We start from the raw sequence: 16,657 nt of genomic DNA on the forward strand, positions 1-16,657 counted from the left end.
GGCCTCTCTGTCCTTGCAAACTATAGCCTCATCTCCAGTGTCTCTTTCCTCTCCAAAGTCCTTGAATATGTTACCACCAAATCTATGGCCATCTTTCCTGCAAACCCACTTTTGGACCCCTTCAATCAAGCTTCTGCCACTGTCAAGTTACTGTCACATCTTAATGTCCCAAATGAAATCCTAGGTGACTGTAACATGGTAAACTATCCCCCCACCCCCTCATGCTCCTTGACCTGTCTGCAACCTTTGACACAGTTGAGCTCACCATCCTCCTCCAACACCTCTCCTCCATTTCCCAGCTGGGTGGTACTCCCTATGTCTGGTTTCAATCTTAGCTATCCACTTGTAGTAGAGAATCACCTGCAAAGTCTTCTGTACCTGATGCTGCACCCCCATCTGGAGCTGCCAAAAGATCTATTCTTGGTTCCATATTGTCCCCCTGGTGACATCTGAAAATGCAATGTCAATTTCCACATTTACAATGACTACACCCAATTCAATCTCACCTCGCACCCATCCACAGTCTCTGATTTGTCACACTGCTTGTCTGACATCCAATCATGGTTGAGAACAAAATGCCTCCTAAATATCAAGAAGTCCAATGCCATTGATTTTGGCTCTTGCCACAAACTGCTCCTTTGCCACCAATTCCACTCCTCTCCCTGGCCATTATCCAGGTAGAATCAGACAATTTGCAAGCTTGATTCCTATATGATTTATGAACCCTACCTTAAGTCCATAAAGCAATACTGTTCAATTTTACATTGCAGAACATTGGCATGCTGTTCTCCAGTGACTTACAACAAAATGCACACAAACCACACGCAACTCAAATTTTAGCTAAAGTATCAAATATTTGTTTGCAATGAAGAGATCAGCTTTCTGCAGTCACAACACCCTAAGTCTTTGTGTTATGACTTTGCATTATCACAACAGGACTGTCCAAAGACTCATCCATCTATCTCTTCATTACGACTCCTTTTCTCTCTGTAGCAAGTTTTTGCTGCTGAACAGTTTAAAGGGTAGAAAGTGTACCACTACTACTTCAGAAGGATGGAAGATAAAAACTTGAATCAACAAAGCCTGTCTGATTGGGCTCAGCTGCACAGAGGCGTTGGTTGAGGCTGGGCAGCTGCTCTACAGTGTCTCAAAGGATTTAAAGAGGACAGCGATTATATATTAGTAGGGTAAGGTAGTCTGCTATCTGGGCCTCACTATAATCAGATGGCTGTAACTGCAGAACCTCACCCAGAAGGAAGACTTGAGGCCAGCTGTTGGACAGAGTGAAAACTAGATGCTTTATGGTAAGGGAGCATCATTGTGATATGTATCCTCCCTGGAACACTTGTATAGCTTGCTGAATGGTAATAAAGACATAGAGAACAGGAACTAGGGTGTAAAGTTTTTTTTAAGCAAAGCATGTTCCTTATTGACATGAATATCTGCACTGGAGTGCTTAAGTTGGAGTTTGGGAGAGGGAGTTCAGTGAAGGGGGAAGGAGGTGTTCCTTACATTTTCTACCTTTCCTCCAAAAGAAGAGCGGCAGCCTTGTTTAGTAGGACCTGGTGAGTATTTCTTCTGTTAATATTCTCTAAACTCGAAGTAAAAGTAAAGGGAGTAACTTAAGGGTAAGTCATGGCAGGGCAGTTTGGCCAAGTGGAATGCTGCTCCTATGCGATGTGGGAAGTCGGATACTTCCAGTGTCCAGGGTGACCTCATATGTAGGAAGTCTTTCTAGCTGAAGCTACTCGAAATCCGCATTTTGGAGCTGCAGCTGGAGTCACTGGATAGCATGTAAGTGGTCACACTACAAATAAAGAGTGCACAGGCAGAAAGGGAATGGGTGACCACCAGACAGAGTAAAAGCACTAGGCAGGTAGTGCAGGTCTGTCTCCCCCTCAAACGGATTTTCTGTTGGATACTGCTGGGGGAGACGATTTCTCGGGAATGCAGCAAAAGCCAAGTCTGTGGCACCATGTGTGGCTCAGCTGCATGTTTGGGGGGTGGCATAGGGGAGGGTAATGTGGAAGAGCAATAGTGATAGGGAATCCTATCGTAAGGGGAACAGATAGACATTTCTGCAGTCACAGATATGACACCAGGATAGTTTGTTGCCTCCCTGGTGCCAAGGTCAAGGATGTCACTGAGCAGCTGCAGGACATTCTGAAGGAGACTGAAAAGCCAGAGGCCGTTCTCCATATTTTTATCAACAACATAGGTAAAAAGAGGGATGAGGTCCTGAAAGCAGAATATAGGGAGCTAGGAAATAAAAAGCAGGACCTCAAAGGCAGTAATCTCAGGATTACTCCCAGTGCCACATGCTAGTGAGATCAGGATTAGGAGAATAGACCAGATGAATGTGTGGCTGGAGAGATGGTGGAGGAGGGAGGGATTTAGATTCCTGAGGCATTGGGACTGATTCTGGGGAAGATGGGACTTGTACAAGCTGGACGGGTTGCACCCCAGTAAAATCGGGACTAATATCCTCGCAGGGGTATTCGCTTGTACTGTGGTGGAGGGTTTAAACTAGAGGGGCAGGGAATTGGGAACCTGAGCGGGGTTTTAAAGGAAGTGGCTGCAGAGATAGTGGAGGCATTGGTCGAAATATTCCAGAACTCACTGGATTCTGGGAGGGTCTCAGCAGATTGGAACACTGCTAATGTGATGTCCTGTTCAAGAAAGGAGGGAGGCAAAAAGCAGGAAACTATAGGCCAGTCAGCCTAGCATCCGTCGTTGGGAAAATGTTAGAGACCACTATTAAGGAAGAAATAGGACACTTAGAAAAGATTAACGCAATCAAACAGAGCATGGTTTTGTGAAAGGAAAATCATGTTTGACAAATTTGCGAGAGTTTGTTGAGGGTGATAAAGGGGAACCAGTAGATATAGTGTATTTGGATTTCCAGAAGGCATTCGATAATGTGCCACATAAAAAGTTATTGCACGAGATAGGAGCTCACGGTACTTGGGATAACGTATTAGCATGGATTGAGGATTGGTTAACACACACAAGACAGAGAATCAGGATTAATGGGTCTTTTTCAGGTTGGAAAGTCATAACTAGTGGAATGCCACAAGCATCAGTCCTAGGGCCTCAATATTTGCTATCTGTATTAATGACTTGGAGGAGGGGCAGAGTGTAATGTATCCAAATTTGCTGGCGTTACAAAAATAAGTGGGAAGGCATGTTGTGATGAGGACGGAAGGAATCTGCAAGGGGATATAGACAGGTTGAGTGAGTGGGCAAAAACTTGGCAGATGGAGTTTAATGTAGGAAAGTGAGGTCATGCACTTTGGTAGGAAGAATCAAAAGGCAGACTTATTTAATTGGAGAGAGACTCCAAAAAAGTGCAGCACAGAGGGATCTGGGTGTTCTTGTGCATGAAACACAAAAAGTTGGCATGCAGGTGCAGCAAGTAATTAAGAAGGCAAATGGAATTTTGGGCCGTATTAGGGAGTTGGAATTTAAAGAAAAGGAAGTGTTGTTACAACTGTACAGGGTGTTGGTGAGGCTGCACCTTGAATACTGTGTACAGTTTTGGTTCCTGCATTTAAGAAAGAATATACTGGCATTGGAGGCAGTTCAAAAGAGATTCACTATGCTGATTCTTGGAATGAAGAGATTGACTTATCAAGAATGGTTAAACAGGGTTAGGCTTTTATTCATTAGAGTTTAGAAGAATGAGGGGTGATCTCATTAAAACGTACAAGATTCTGAGGGGGCTTGACAGGGTAGATGTTGAGAAGATATTTCCACTAGTGGGGGAATCTTGAACTAGGGGACATCGTTACAGAATAATGGAACACTCGTTTAAAGCTAAGATGTGAAGGAATTTCTTCCCTGAGGGTAGTGAATGTCTGGAATTCTCTACCCCAGAGAGATGTGGAGGCTAGATCACGAAGTATTTAGAGGAGGTAGATATATTTTTGAAATTTCGGGGAGTTGAGGGCTATGAGGAGCTGGCATGAAAGAGGAGGTGAGGCTTGGGGCAGATTAGCTATGCCTTATTGAATGGTGGGGTAGGCTTGAGGGGCCGAATGGCCTACTCCTATTTCTTAAATAAGAGAGTGAAACAAAGATATGAATGAAAGAAAAGTAGAAAGCAAAGTGGCAGGCAGAGGAAATGAGGGTTGGCAGCAAATAGGGCCATAGTACCAAAATAATGTGTAAAAATATTGAAAAGACAAGCCTAAAGGCACTGTCTCTGCATGGAGCATTCACAATAAGGTAGACGAATTAACAGTTTAAATAGATGTAAACAGGCACTGCGATTATAGAGACATGGCTGCAGGGTAACCAAGGCTGGGAACTGAATGTCTAAGGGTACTCGATATTTAGGAAGGACAGGCAAAAAGGATAAGGAGGTCGGGTGGCGTTTGTTAAGGATGAAATCTGCATCAGTGAGAGGATATTGGCTCAGAAAATGTAGATGTTAAATCAGTCTGGGCGGAGCCAAGAAGCATAAAGGGGCGGAAAACATTAGTGGGAGTTGTCTATAGGCCTCTAAGCAATAGTAGTAAGGTAGGGGTGGTATTAAACAGGAAATTAGAGATGCATATAACAAGGATGCTACAGTAATGGGTGACTTCAATATACATATAGACTGGGCAAACCAAATTAGCAATAATACTGTGGTCCGAAACTTTTGGTCCAAAACAGGAGAATTTATAATAAAGAACAAGGAAATGGCAGAGCAATTGAACAACTACTTTATTTCTGTCTTCAAGGAAGAAGACACAACTTCCAGAAATACTAGGGAACAAAGAGTCTAGTGAGAAGGAGGAATTGAAGGAGATTAGTATTCCTAAAAAAAATTGTGCTGAAGAAAATAATGGGACTGAAAGCTGATAAATCCCCAGGGCCTGTTAATCTGCATCCCAGGGTACCAAAAGAGGTGGCTATGGAAATAGTGGATGCATTGGTTGTCATCTTCCAAAATTCTGTAGATTCTGGAACAGACCCGGCAGATTGGAGGGTGGCAAATGTAACCCCACTATTTAAAAAAGGAGGGTGGGAGAAAACAGGGACTTACAGACCGGTTAGCCTAACATCATTAGCAGGGAGATGCTAGAGTCTGTTATAAAGTATGTGATAACAGGACATTTTAAAAAAAAACAAAATATCAACAGGATTAGACAAAGTCAACACGGATTTATGAAAGGGAAATCGTGTTTGACAAACCTGGAGCTTTTTGAGGACATAACTAGCAGAATAGATAAGGGAGAACCAGTGGATGTGGTGTATTTCAATTTTCAGAAAGCTTTTGATAAAGTCCCACGTAAGAGGTTCGTGTGCAAAATTAAAGCACATGGGATTGGGGGTAATAATATATTGGCATGGATTGAGAATTGGTTAGCAGACAGGAAACACAGTAGGAATAAATGGGTCTTTTTCGGAGTGGCAGGCAGTGACTAGTGGATTACCGCAGGCTTGGGCCCCAGCTATTCACAATATATATATATCAATAATTTGGATGAGGGGACCGAATGTTATATTTCTAAGTTTGCTGACGACACAAAACTTGGTGGGAATTAGAGTGGTGAGGATATAAAGAGGCTTCAAGGTGATTTAGACAAGTGGAGTGAGAGGGGAAATACATGGCAGATGCAGTATAACATGGATAAGTGTGAAGTTATCCACTTTGGTAGGAAAAAAGGAATGGTATAATATTTTTTAAATGGTGATAGATTGGGAAATGTTGGTGTACAAAGAGACCTGGGTGTCCTTGTATACCAATCACTGAAAGCAAGTATGCAAGTGCAGCAAGCAGTTAAGAAGGCAAATGGTATGTTAGCCCTCATTGTGAGAGGACTTGAGTACAGGAGCAAGGATGTCTTACTGCAGCTGTACAGGGCCTTCATGAGACCACACCTGGAGTATTGTGTGGAGTTTTGGTTCCCTTATCTAAGAAAGGACATACTTGCCATAGAGGGAGTGCTGCAAGTGTTCACCAGACTGACTCCTGGGATGGCAGGATTGTCGTATGAGGAGAAATTGGGTTGACTAGGCCTGTATTCACTGACGTTTAGAAGAATGAGAGGGGGTCTCATCGAAACATATAAAATTCTGACAGGAAAGACTGGGTGCAGGGATTATGTTTCCTCTGGCGGGGGAGAGGTCTAGAACATGGGGTCACAGTCTCAGGATACAGTATAGGTCATTTAGGACTGAGATGAGAAACTTCTTCACTGAGGGTGGTGAGCCTGTGGAATTCTCTGCCACAGAAGGCTGTGGAGGCCAAGTCACTGAATATATTTAAGAAGGAAATAGATTTCTAGACACTAAAGGCGTCAAAGGGGCATGGGGAGAAAGCGGGGGTATGATGTTGAGATAAAGGATCAGCCATGATCATACTGAATGGCGGAGCAGGCTCGAAAGCCAAATGACTTACTCCTCCTATTTTCTATGTTTCTATCTTAGTTTTCCACTACAGAGGAGTGCCCCATATTTTTTTCTTATCTTAAGTCACATTTTCATGTTCACAAAAATACTTTGTGATCTTTAATAGTTTTGGGGGGAATAGTCAAATGATGCACTTTTTTTTTTAAAAGATAGGAACATTGTACTATGTCAAGTAGAATGTAGGTGCACATCTGCTTATGGCTTAATTACAAATTTGAACGGTGGCATCAGTAACAGGTCAGGCTGAAGATCAGAACCCTAGTTTTATTGATTTGGTCAATTAGCTAATTGGGAAATAGTGGAATCAATGTGTTGTTGCAGGGTACAGGGTTGCGGAGGGGAGTGCAGTAATGTGCAGGGAAGTGGAATGCAGAGTGTTTTAAGAGATTTTACATCAAAGAGGGGGTGGATGCAAGAGGTAGAAAGCAAATTATCTGAATTGTAAGAGCAGTTGCTGACAAAGTTTTTAATTTTCCTGCATTTTATGCCAAGGTTGTTTTTATTTGGTTGCCACTTCTACAGAGGAAAAAGGAGGAAGGGCTGGGAGTAAATCACATGCTGAATGACGCAATTGGATCAATAAAATAAATTTGACTTACCATTAAATGTGACTGAGAAGTGTTACCGAGGTCTTGGTGGCATATTTTTTCTTTATTCTTTCATGGGATATTGGTGTCGCTGACAAGGCCGGCATTTGTTGGAAATCCCGAATTGCCCTTGAAATGAATGACTTGCTTAGGTCATTGCACAGGGCTGTTAAGAGTCAAATACATTGCTGTGGATCTGGAGTCACCAGTAGGCCAGACCAGGTAAGGATGGCAGATTTCCTTCCCTAAAGGATAACAGTGAACCAGATGGGTTTTTACGACAATCAATGATAATGCTGGTGACCATGAAACTGAGACTAGCTTTATATTCCAGATTTGTTAATTGAATTTAAGTTATACTGGCTGCCATGGTGAGATTTGAATCCATGTCCCCAGCACATTAGCCTAAGTCTCTGGATTACTAGTTAAACGACACAACCGTAATGCCACTGTCTCCCCCATATAAGAGAAGCAAGCCTCTCAATATATTGTTAGTTAAGGAAGTGGTTTATGGATGAGGGAACTTCAATTACATGGATAAATTGGAGAAGCTGGCACTGTCCTTAGAGAAGAGAAGGTGAGAGGCAATTTGAAAGAGGTGCTCAAAATCATGAGGGGTCTGGACAGCGTGGATAGGGAGAAACTATTCCCATTGGTGGAGAACCAGAGTTCGCCAATTTAAGGTTATTGGCCAAAGAACCTATGGTGAGATGAGGGAGAACCTTTTTTATGCAATGTGTTTAGGATCTGGAATGTGCTGCTTTAGAGGGTGGTGGACACAGATTCAATCCTGGCTTTCAAAAGGGAATTGGATAAGCACCCAAAGAGCGACAACTTACAGGGCTAAGGGGAAAGGTCTGGGGAGTGGAACTAGTTGAACTGCTCTTGCAGACACAATGGGCTGAATGGCCTTCTGTGCTGTAACCATTCTATGATTCTTGTTGTGACAGACTGACAGAGGTTACAACTCTGCCTTTGGAGCAACTAAGAATAGCAACCAGCAGCTGGGATGGAGAGATGTTCACTTAATTTTCCCAATAGTCCCAACTAACATTAAATAATCAGGGAAATTATAGACAAAATACCAATTTACTACAGATTGAAGTGAAAAGAAAAAAGAGTTTTTTAATGTTTATTTTTATTACTTTTCTAGTTGTCATATCATGTCTTCACACAATGTCCTGCACAAGGCTACACATGCCATGGTCTTATCTGAGTGCCCTAGTCCAGGGATTTGAATGCAAAATCTAGGCTGATTACTTTGTGCAATGCTGAGGGAGTGCTTCAGTCTTAATTGCTTCTTTACTATGAACGTTGTTATGACTGGGATGGGAGGAGTGTGCAGCTTCTCTAGTCCACTACTCTACAGGTCACAACATAAGTGTAAATATTTAAATTACTCACTAAAATGCCAAATTGTTTACCTTTGCTACTGCTAGAGCCTGAATAAAAGACTTTAACCAGCTTCTTTCAATAAACTCAGAATAATTGAAATTAAAAAATTGAATAAAAGAAATGAAACTTTTAAAAAATAAGTTGCAAAACTGGTTAACATACAATTTGTAATCCAAAAATGTAATGATTTACCTATTCTAAAATCCCCACACACACACACAAGGGACAAGACAAGGTCTCTGCAGAGGTTGGTGTAAGGGAACACTTTATGAAAAGGATAACGTTTTAAAAAAAGTCTTGGTGCTGTCAATTTGGTGTTCCTGCAAGTGAAGATGGATTGTTGACCACAGTATTTGTCTTGAAGTCCTTTAGGAAGGATTTTCGGTGAAATGTTGTCATTGTTATCTCTCACTTGTCGCGGCTTTGCAGGCTTTCAAATAGTTATACTGAGATGAGAATTTTCTGGCTGAAGGTGAACACTGACTCTAGACTGCAGGCAATATGGGGAGAGAGGAGCAATCGCCCTTCACAGTTTGCTCCAAGACACACTGAGTTCAAAAGAACATGTTCAGACAGAACTTTTCCCAGGTGTTTTCAGCCAATCAGCTGGAGCCCACAGCCTGGCAACAGCAGTTTTTAAAAGATTTTAACTCAAGTAAACAAAATAACTCATAACTCCCCAGGTGTCCTGCTGGTCATTTAGCTGAAGTCATGTGATGTCTTGAAACAAGCAGTTTACTCACAGACCAAAGTGAACTTATAACCTTTAAAAAAAACTATGTCCAAATAATTCGATAGCCTTCCAATATATTTTTTAAAGCATTTGGTCCTTGGAGATATGGTTTCCTAGCATGCCTCCACCTTAAGAAATGAAACACTATATCCAAATGCATTTCATTACAAAGTGTACAGGGAAAACATATAACATATTTAAAAACTCAAATGTGCACCCATTTTCATTCACTCCTTATACAGAACCTATACAGCTTTCTCTGATCACCTTGATTTCCATGTTATTCTAACAAAATTGCATTATTTATAACGCATCAGCAATTATATTATCCCTCCCAGCAATATGGACAACCTTTAAGTTGTAAGGCTGTATTAGCAACCTCCATTGGAACAGTCTGACATTGAGTTATTATGATTGCCAGCTGAGGTTACCACTGGACAAGTAAAATCCCATGGTGGAACCCAGCTTGATAGCTCCTAACTTTGTTTGTTTAGATATATAGTGAGGGGCTATTGAACAAAGTCAACTAATGAACTTTTAATGAAAGCATAAAACATTTATTAAACAAGAAACAATGTGCTATATTACAATACTCCTTCACCCATAGCTATACCTTTACATATATATATATATATATATATATATAGATTTGTAAGGGTAACACAAATTACAAAAGCTATCTTATACTCTAATGTTCACGGTAAGTACACAGTCCATGTAAACCAATTGGCAACCTGTGGTCAGACACACCACACTCTGAAAACAAGTGACAGATGCCACCTCAACCAGGTGCTATGGATTTCTCTTCTTCTCCCCCTGAGAAGCTTGTCACACCATGAGCCAACTGCTCTCGCTGCACTCTGTCTTTCACATGAAGGTTTCCAATCTCCACTCTCCAAGACCTTGCCTTGAATTCTTCTCCCAAACTGACACTTTCTCTCACTTACCTTCTGCAAGAGCTCGGCTCCAGGGTTTCAAACTCTCCTTCTGATGTTCCTCTTCCCTGGGGCACCACATGCATTCAAGCTGTCTTCCAAACACACGCTCCCACTGACTCATGCCTTCAACTGTACCACTGCTTCACATGCCCGTAGCAAACAGTTACAGACCTTCAATTGTCTCTTTGGACCTTCTTGCCTTTTGCAGGTGTTCTTGTTTTAAATCTGCTTTCTGCAGCTTCTTTTCTCTTTAAATCTGAAGCTTAGAGACTTTCTCTCTGCCCCTCACTCTTAACTTCACTTAACAGGACCTTTTCCAGGTTCCTGTCCTTCCCCTTGGACTAGAAGGTCATCTTGGCACTTCCTCGTGTTTCACTCCCCTGGATTTTGGGATATTTTCTTTAGCTTGGGACTGGCTATCTGTCCCCTTTTCTCTAGTCTCTCATGGAAGCTACTTTCAAAACCAACTGAAATCAAAAAGCTTCCAAATCAAGCTGCTGTTTCTAATTCCTTCCGTGTGTGTCTGTGGGAGGGACCGGCCTCTCTGGACCCCTGTTGCTAGGCAACAGCCCAGTTCCTCTACTCTTGTTTGTTTAACTTAGCTTAGAGTCGTAAAACTCATTGAAATGCAGGCACCTTTTAAATTGAAGCTAAAACTCAACTTGACCTTAACACAAATACAGAAATACAAATCAAACTTAAATTTTAAAGCTAAAACTCATTCCTAACAACCACAAATACAAATATAACTTACTTAGTTATATCTATTTCATAAGAGTCTTAAACTTTTCCACAAGGGCCCAAGGGATTATGGTCAGTGTATATTAATGTTTCTTTACAGCCATGACAGACAAATAGCTCAAAATGTTTAAGAGCCAGTAACAATCCCAGAGTCTCCTTTTCTACCATAGGGTACCTCTTGATGCCAATTTATTTTTTTAAAAAAGGACCCCACTGTCTTTTCTATGCCCAGTTCACTTCCTTGCAATAAGACTGCACCCATCACCAAGTCACTGGCATCAATTGCCACTTCGAAGGGTTTAGTGAAGTAAGGGGCAGCTAACCCCCATTCATTAGTTAGAATTGCATTCAACTTCTCAAAAGCTGCCTGGCACTCTCATGGCCATACTACCTTTGCCTTCTTTTGTAATAAACCTGTTAGTGGAGCAGCTATTGTGCTGAAGTTTTGCACAAATTTTACAATAGAAGTTGCATACCCCCAAAAATCTCATGATTTCTCATTTAGTTTTAGGGGCAGGGAATTCCACCAAAGCCTGTACTTTGGCTGTTCTTGGCAACACTTGTCCTTGCCCTACGATATGTCCTTGATAAATTACGCTTTTGCGAACTCACTCTTGGCAAGTTTTATTATGAGATGTGCCAACTGTAATTGTTTAAATAGGGCTTCCAAATGTTTTAAATTATCTTCCTAAGTGTTGCTGCAAATCAATACATTGTCCAAGTGAACCACACTGTTAGGAACACTGGTTATAACTTGATTCATTTGTCTTTGGAAAGTGGCTGGAGCATTTTTTTTTAGCCCGAATGGCATTACTCAGCATTGGTATAGCTTATTTGGCATATAGCTTGCGATGTTAAAGGTACTTGCCGGTATCTTTTCAATAAATCAATTTTAGTAAGGAATGTGGCACCGCCAACCCTGTCAATACAATCTTCTAAATGAGGGATTGGGTAGGAGTCTGTTTTTGTTACTGCATTAACCTTCCTGTAATATATGCAGAATCTGGCTGACCCACCAGGTTTAGGCACTAACACTACAGGAGAACTCCAGCTGCTTTGACTAGGTTCAACTATGTGATTTTCCACATTTGTTGAATTTCTGCTTTCGCCCAAGCCTGTTTCTCCGGACTTCAACAATAAGGATGTTTTATAGAAGATTTCCCTATATCCACATCATGTGTGGCCGAAGTTGTACACCTGGGTTTATCCCTACAGATTCCTTTAAATTCTGTAAGTAACCTCATTAGATCTTCTCTTGCCCTACCTCTAAGTACAAGAATATGGTGTTTCACTGTCCTAATATTTCAGTATTGGCTAACCAGATGGTAGGAGGTTCAATTGGTGAACTGCCTGAGATGTCTCCTGCCTCATTCTCACTGCCTCTTTTATTCTCCATTATCCTTACTACCTGACAAACCTGCTCCTCCTTATTCACCTCCCTATGATGGGATTGCTTTAACATATTGGTGTGACGCAGCTGATTCTTTTTTCCCTACAATCTGAGGCGTCTGTCAAATAATTTACTTTACCCAACCCTCTTAATTACCTTGTATGGACCACTGAACCATGCTTTGAGACTCCCCCTCTAAAGGCAATAACACTAACGTTTCATCCCCTGGTTGAAATGTTCGGGTCTCAGCTTGCTTATCTGCTCATTCCTTCATCTTTGTTTGTGAAATTTTAAGATGTTCTTGAGCCACTTTTCAGGCTCCCATGAGCTGGTTCTGGAACATGGGCACGTGATCTAGTGTACAGGATCCATTTCTTTCTCTCCTAAAAACTTTGATTAATTTCAGAGGACCTCTTACCTCCTGTCCATAAATTAATTCAAAAGGACCAAAACCAGTAGATTCATTCCATGAATATTGGGTGGCAAATAAAAGAAAATCCAGTCCGAATTGTGGGGATATTCATGACAATATGCTTTAATCATTGTTTTGAGAGTTTGATGGTACCTCTCTTAAGCACCTTGTGTCTGTGGATGATATGCCATGCACTCTAACTATTTTATACCCAAACTACTCATTATGTTTTGAAAAATTTTAGACATAAAATTGGAACCTTGATCCGATTGGATCTCCATCAGGAATCTATATCGAGTAAACAAAAAAAATTAGGTTAACTTCTCTACCACGACCTTAACTGTAATTGTTCTCAAAGGGATGGCCTCTGAAAATCAAGTTGTCATATCCATAATAGTCAGGATATACTGGTATCCCAATTTCATTTTCAGTAACAGTCCCACAAAGTCTACTAACATTCTACTAAATGGCTCCACAAAAAATTGATTGTAGGTTGTGGTTTCCCTACCATCTGGCATGTATGGCACGTTTTACAAAACTGCAGCATGTCCCTGTAAAGACCTGGCCAGTAAAAATGCCAGTTTATCCCTGCCCGAGTTTTCCATATTCCTACGGGTCCTGCCATAGGAATTTCATGTGCTATTTGTAATAACACTCTGATCTTTGGGCGGTATCACTATCTGATGAACAACCGTCCACTCTTCGTCTGCGGGTCTGTGAGGAGCTCTCCCACTTCCTCATTAGAATTCACTTTTAACATAATAACATTGTGGAATTGCTTCAGCTTCAGTTTGGGCTGATTGTGCTATCTTATTTAATTCTGGATCGGCTTGTTGAGCCTCAATTAAAGAAGATTCACTAAACATTCCTTTCGGATTATCCAAGCCTTTAAAAAAAGATTCAGCTAACCAAATATCTGTCTGTGATGGACTTTGCTTAGCCATTGCTCGGGTCATCACACATGAAGGAAAAGGTCCTGGTACCTTTTTCTGTAGCTGCTTCATCTCACTTGGGCTTTCAATAATTATGGGAGAAGCTACTACCTTCGCTCCAGCTAAATCATTTCCCAGGAATAAATGAGCTCCATTTACAGGTAACTTCTAAACAACCCCTACCGTCACTGTCCCTGACACTAGGTCACACTCCAAAAGCGCCCGGTACAAAGGCATAGGTATATATTCCCCACCAATACCACTTATTAAAACCTTGGCTTTTAGTGCGCTCTCTAGTGGAAATGTTATGTCTTTCCCCATCAAAAGTGTTTGAGTGGCTCCTGTATCTCTTAATATAATTATAGGTTTAGCTGTCTCATTTGAGGGATAAGGGATTACTTTTCTTCTCAACAAAAATTCTTTGCAACCCTCATGTACCTTAGTCACCTCCCTTGAAATCTCAGCAGTGTTCACACTTGGGCAATCAGCTGTAGTTAATACTACAACTTGATCTGTTGTACTTTCAGCCAGGGTTCTTTTATTCTGAATTGCCCCTATGTACCCCAATAAATCCCATGGATTTCCTGCACAACTTCCAGCAGCCTGCATGAAGTGTCCCATCTTGTTACAAAAGAAACACTTAGGCCTTTGAATATCACTTCCACCCTCATCACCTTCTGTTCTGAAGAGGTGTTCTGGGGCATTCCCAACTGTCCCTTCTCTTCCCTGGCTACCTGCCCTCTTTTCAGCCTCGCACTTCTATCCTCCTTAGGTTTGTGGGGGTGACAGAAAAAGGATTTGAATTTATGGACCAGCCCATAATCGTCTGCCATCTCTGCTGCCTGTCTCGCTGTTGTAACCCTCTGGACTTTGGCATGTGTTCTAACTACTGGAGAAAGTGAATTTTTAAACTCTTCCAGGAGAATTATGTCCCTAAGAGCTTCATACGTGGCATCTACTTTTAATGTCTGTATCCAATAGTCAGAATTATTTTGCTTTACCCTTTCAAATTCAATATCGGTCTGCCCAGGCTGTTTGTTTATGTTTCAAAACTTCTGCCTGTATGCCTCAAGGACGAACTCTCACACACTAAGAATAAACTTTTTTACTGCATCATAATCCATAGAAATTTCTTCTGAAAGTGATGCATAAACCTCATGAGCTCTGCTCACCAACTTACTTTGCAGGAACAGTGTCTAGTTTTCTTTTGGCCACTTCATTTGCTCAGCTACTTTCTCAAATGAAATGAAGAATGCCTCTACATCCCTTCCCTCAAACTTTGTAAGGGCTTGTAGAAACTTAAACATCTCCCTACTGGACACTGAGTTCTAGGTAGCTTTTTCTTCATCAGTACTTACCTCAGCATCTGAGGCCTCTTTTTAAAATTCTAGCCTTTTAAGCTGGTATTCCCTTTCTCGTTCCTTCTCTCTCTCTCTCATTTGCCTCTCTTTCTTTATCCTTCTTCCTTTCCTCCCTTGCTAACTTCTCTCTCTGGAGGTCAAGTTTTCACATTTCCATTTCTCTCTTTTTTTTAGGTTTTCTCTTCTCACTCTTTTTCCTCCACTTCAAGTTTTAAGTTCCTTTTCTTTTTCAAGTTCAAGCTTCTGCTTTTCTCTATCTCTTCCTTTCTACCCCAAGCTGTTTCATTTGCAACTGATTCCTAGTTAACTCTAGCTGTCATACACCAATTTCAGGTGTCTCCTCTTTTAATTCTAAATGCTCGGTAACTACTTTAATCATATCACCCTTACAAAATCCTGCTTTTATTTCTACCTTCACTTTATCTGCTCACTCTCTCAGTTTAGCCTTAGTCAAGGATTTCAAATAATCTACTGTTACATCATCTGCTCCCAGAAGAGTCTTAGCAACTTCCAAAGCCATTTTGGTTTACCAATATATATATGAAACCTGATATTTGTCCTTTTACCCTTTACCAATCAGTATTAATCCACGTCCAATCATCTGTTGTCTGCATTTCAAAATCCTGCAAGAGCCCCCAATCTATGCTACGACTGGAATGAGAGGGGTGCACTGTTTCTCTAACCGCACTACTTCACAGGTTGCACCATAAGTGTAGATGTTTATTTCACAAAATGCCCAATTGTTTAACTTCACTACTGCTAGACTCAGAATAAATGAGACTTTAACCAGGCTTCTTTCAATAAACTCAGAATAGTTGCTTTATTATGAAATGAAACTTGCTTTTTTAAAATATGTTGCAAAACTGGTTAACATACAATTTGTAATCCAAAAGTATAATGATTTACCTCTTTTAAAATCCCAGCACACACATAGCACACAAACACGCACAAAAAAAACAAAGGACAAGACAAATAATGTCTGAGTTTAGTGTAAGAGAACACTTTATGAAAAAGGATAAAGTTCGAAAAGGTCTTCACGCTGTCAATTTAGTGTTCCTGCATGCGAAGTTGGATTGCCGGTCACAGTAGTTGTCTGGAAGTTCTTTCCAAAGGATCTTCAGTGAAACACTTGTTGTTAACCCAAACTTGTCGTGGCTTTGCAGGCTTTCAAGTACAGATACTGAGATGCAAATTTTCTGGCTGAAGATGAACAACCATTCTAGACTGCAGGCAATACAGGGAGAGAGAGGAGCAACTTTCCTTCAGTTTGCTCTGAGAGACACGTTGAGTTCAAAAAACATGTTCAAACAGAATTCCTCCCAGGCCAGATGTTTTTCAGCCAATTAACAGGAGCCAACATCCTGACAACAGTTTTTTTTAGTTGAACTCAAGTAAACAAAATAACTGGTGTTTTGCTGGTCATTTAGCTGAAGTCATGTGATTTCTTGGACAAACTGCTTGCTCATAGACCAAAGTGAACTTGTAATATTTTAAAAATCTCAGGAGTGTGTCCAAATAATTCAACATCCTTCCATTTCTTTTTTAGAAAAGTATATAGTTCTTGGGAGATATAGATTCTTAACAATGTCCAATCCCTCTACACCTCCATCCCCCACCAGGACAGTCTCAGAGTTATGCATTTCTTCCTCAAACAGAGCCCAACCAGTTCCCATCCACCACCACCCTCTTCCCGCTGGCTGAATTTGTTCTCAGTCTTGACAACTTCTCCTTCAACTCCACTCACTTTTTTCAAATAAAATGTGCTA

At 41.1% G+C, this 16,657-nt stretch overlaps 1 long non-coding RNA gene across 2 annotated transcripts in view; it reads right to left on the reverse strand.

Annotated features, from left to right (window-relative positions):
- The window catches only part of LOC144687567 (uncharacterized), a 53,126-nt gene that overhangs the window by 5,139 nt on the left and 31,330 nt on the right, over positions 1–16,657 (reverse strand). For both annotated transcript variants that reach the window (XR_013578169.1, XR_013578168.1), the window contains exon 2: positions 7,002–7,234. This is a non-coding gene — a long non-coding RNA (uncharacterized LOC144687567). The remainder of the gene's footprint in view (positions 1–7,001; positions 7,235–16,657) is intronic.

The sequence above is a fragment of the Cetorhinus maximus genome, chromosome 12 (assembly GCF_964194155.1).
Source record: "Cetorhinus maximus chromosome 12, sCetMax3.hap1.1, whole genome shotgun sequence".
Taxonomy (NCBI): domain Eukaryota; kingdom Metazoa; phylum Chordata; class Chondrichthyes; order Lamniformes; family Cetorhinidae; genus Cetorhinus; species Cetorhinus maximus.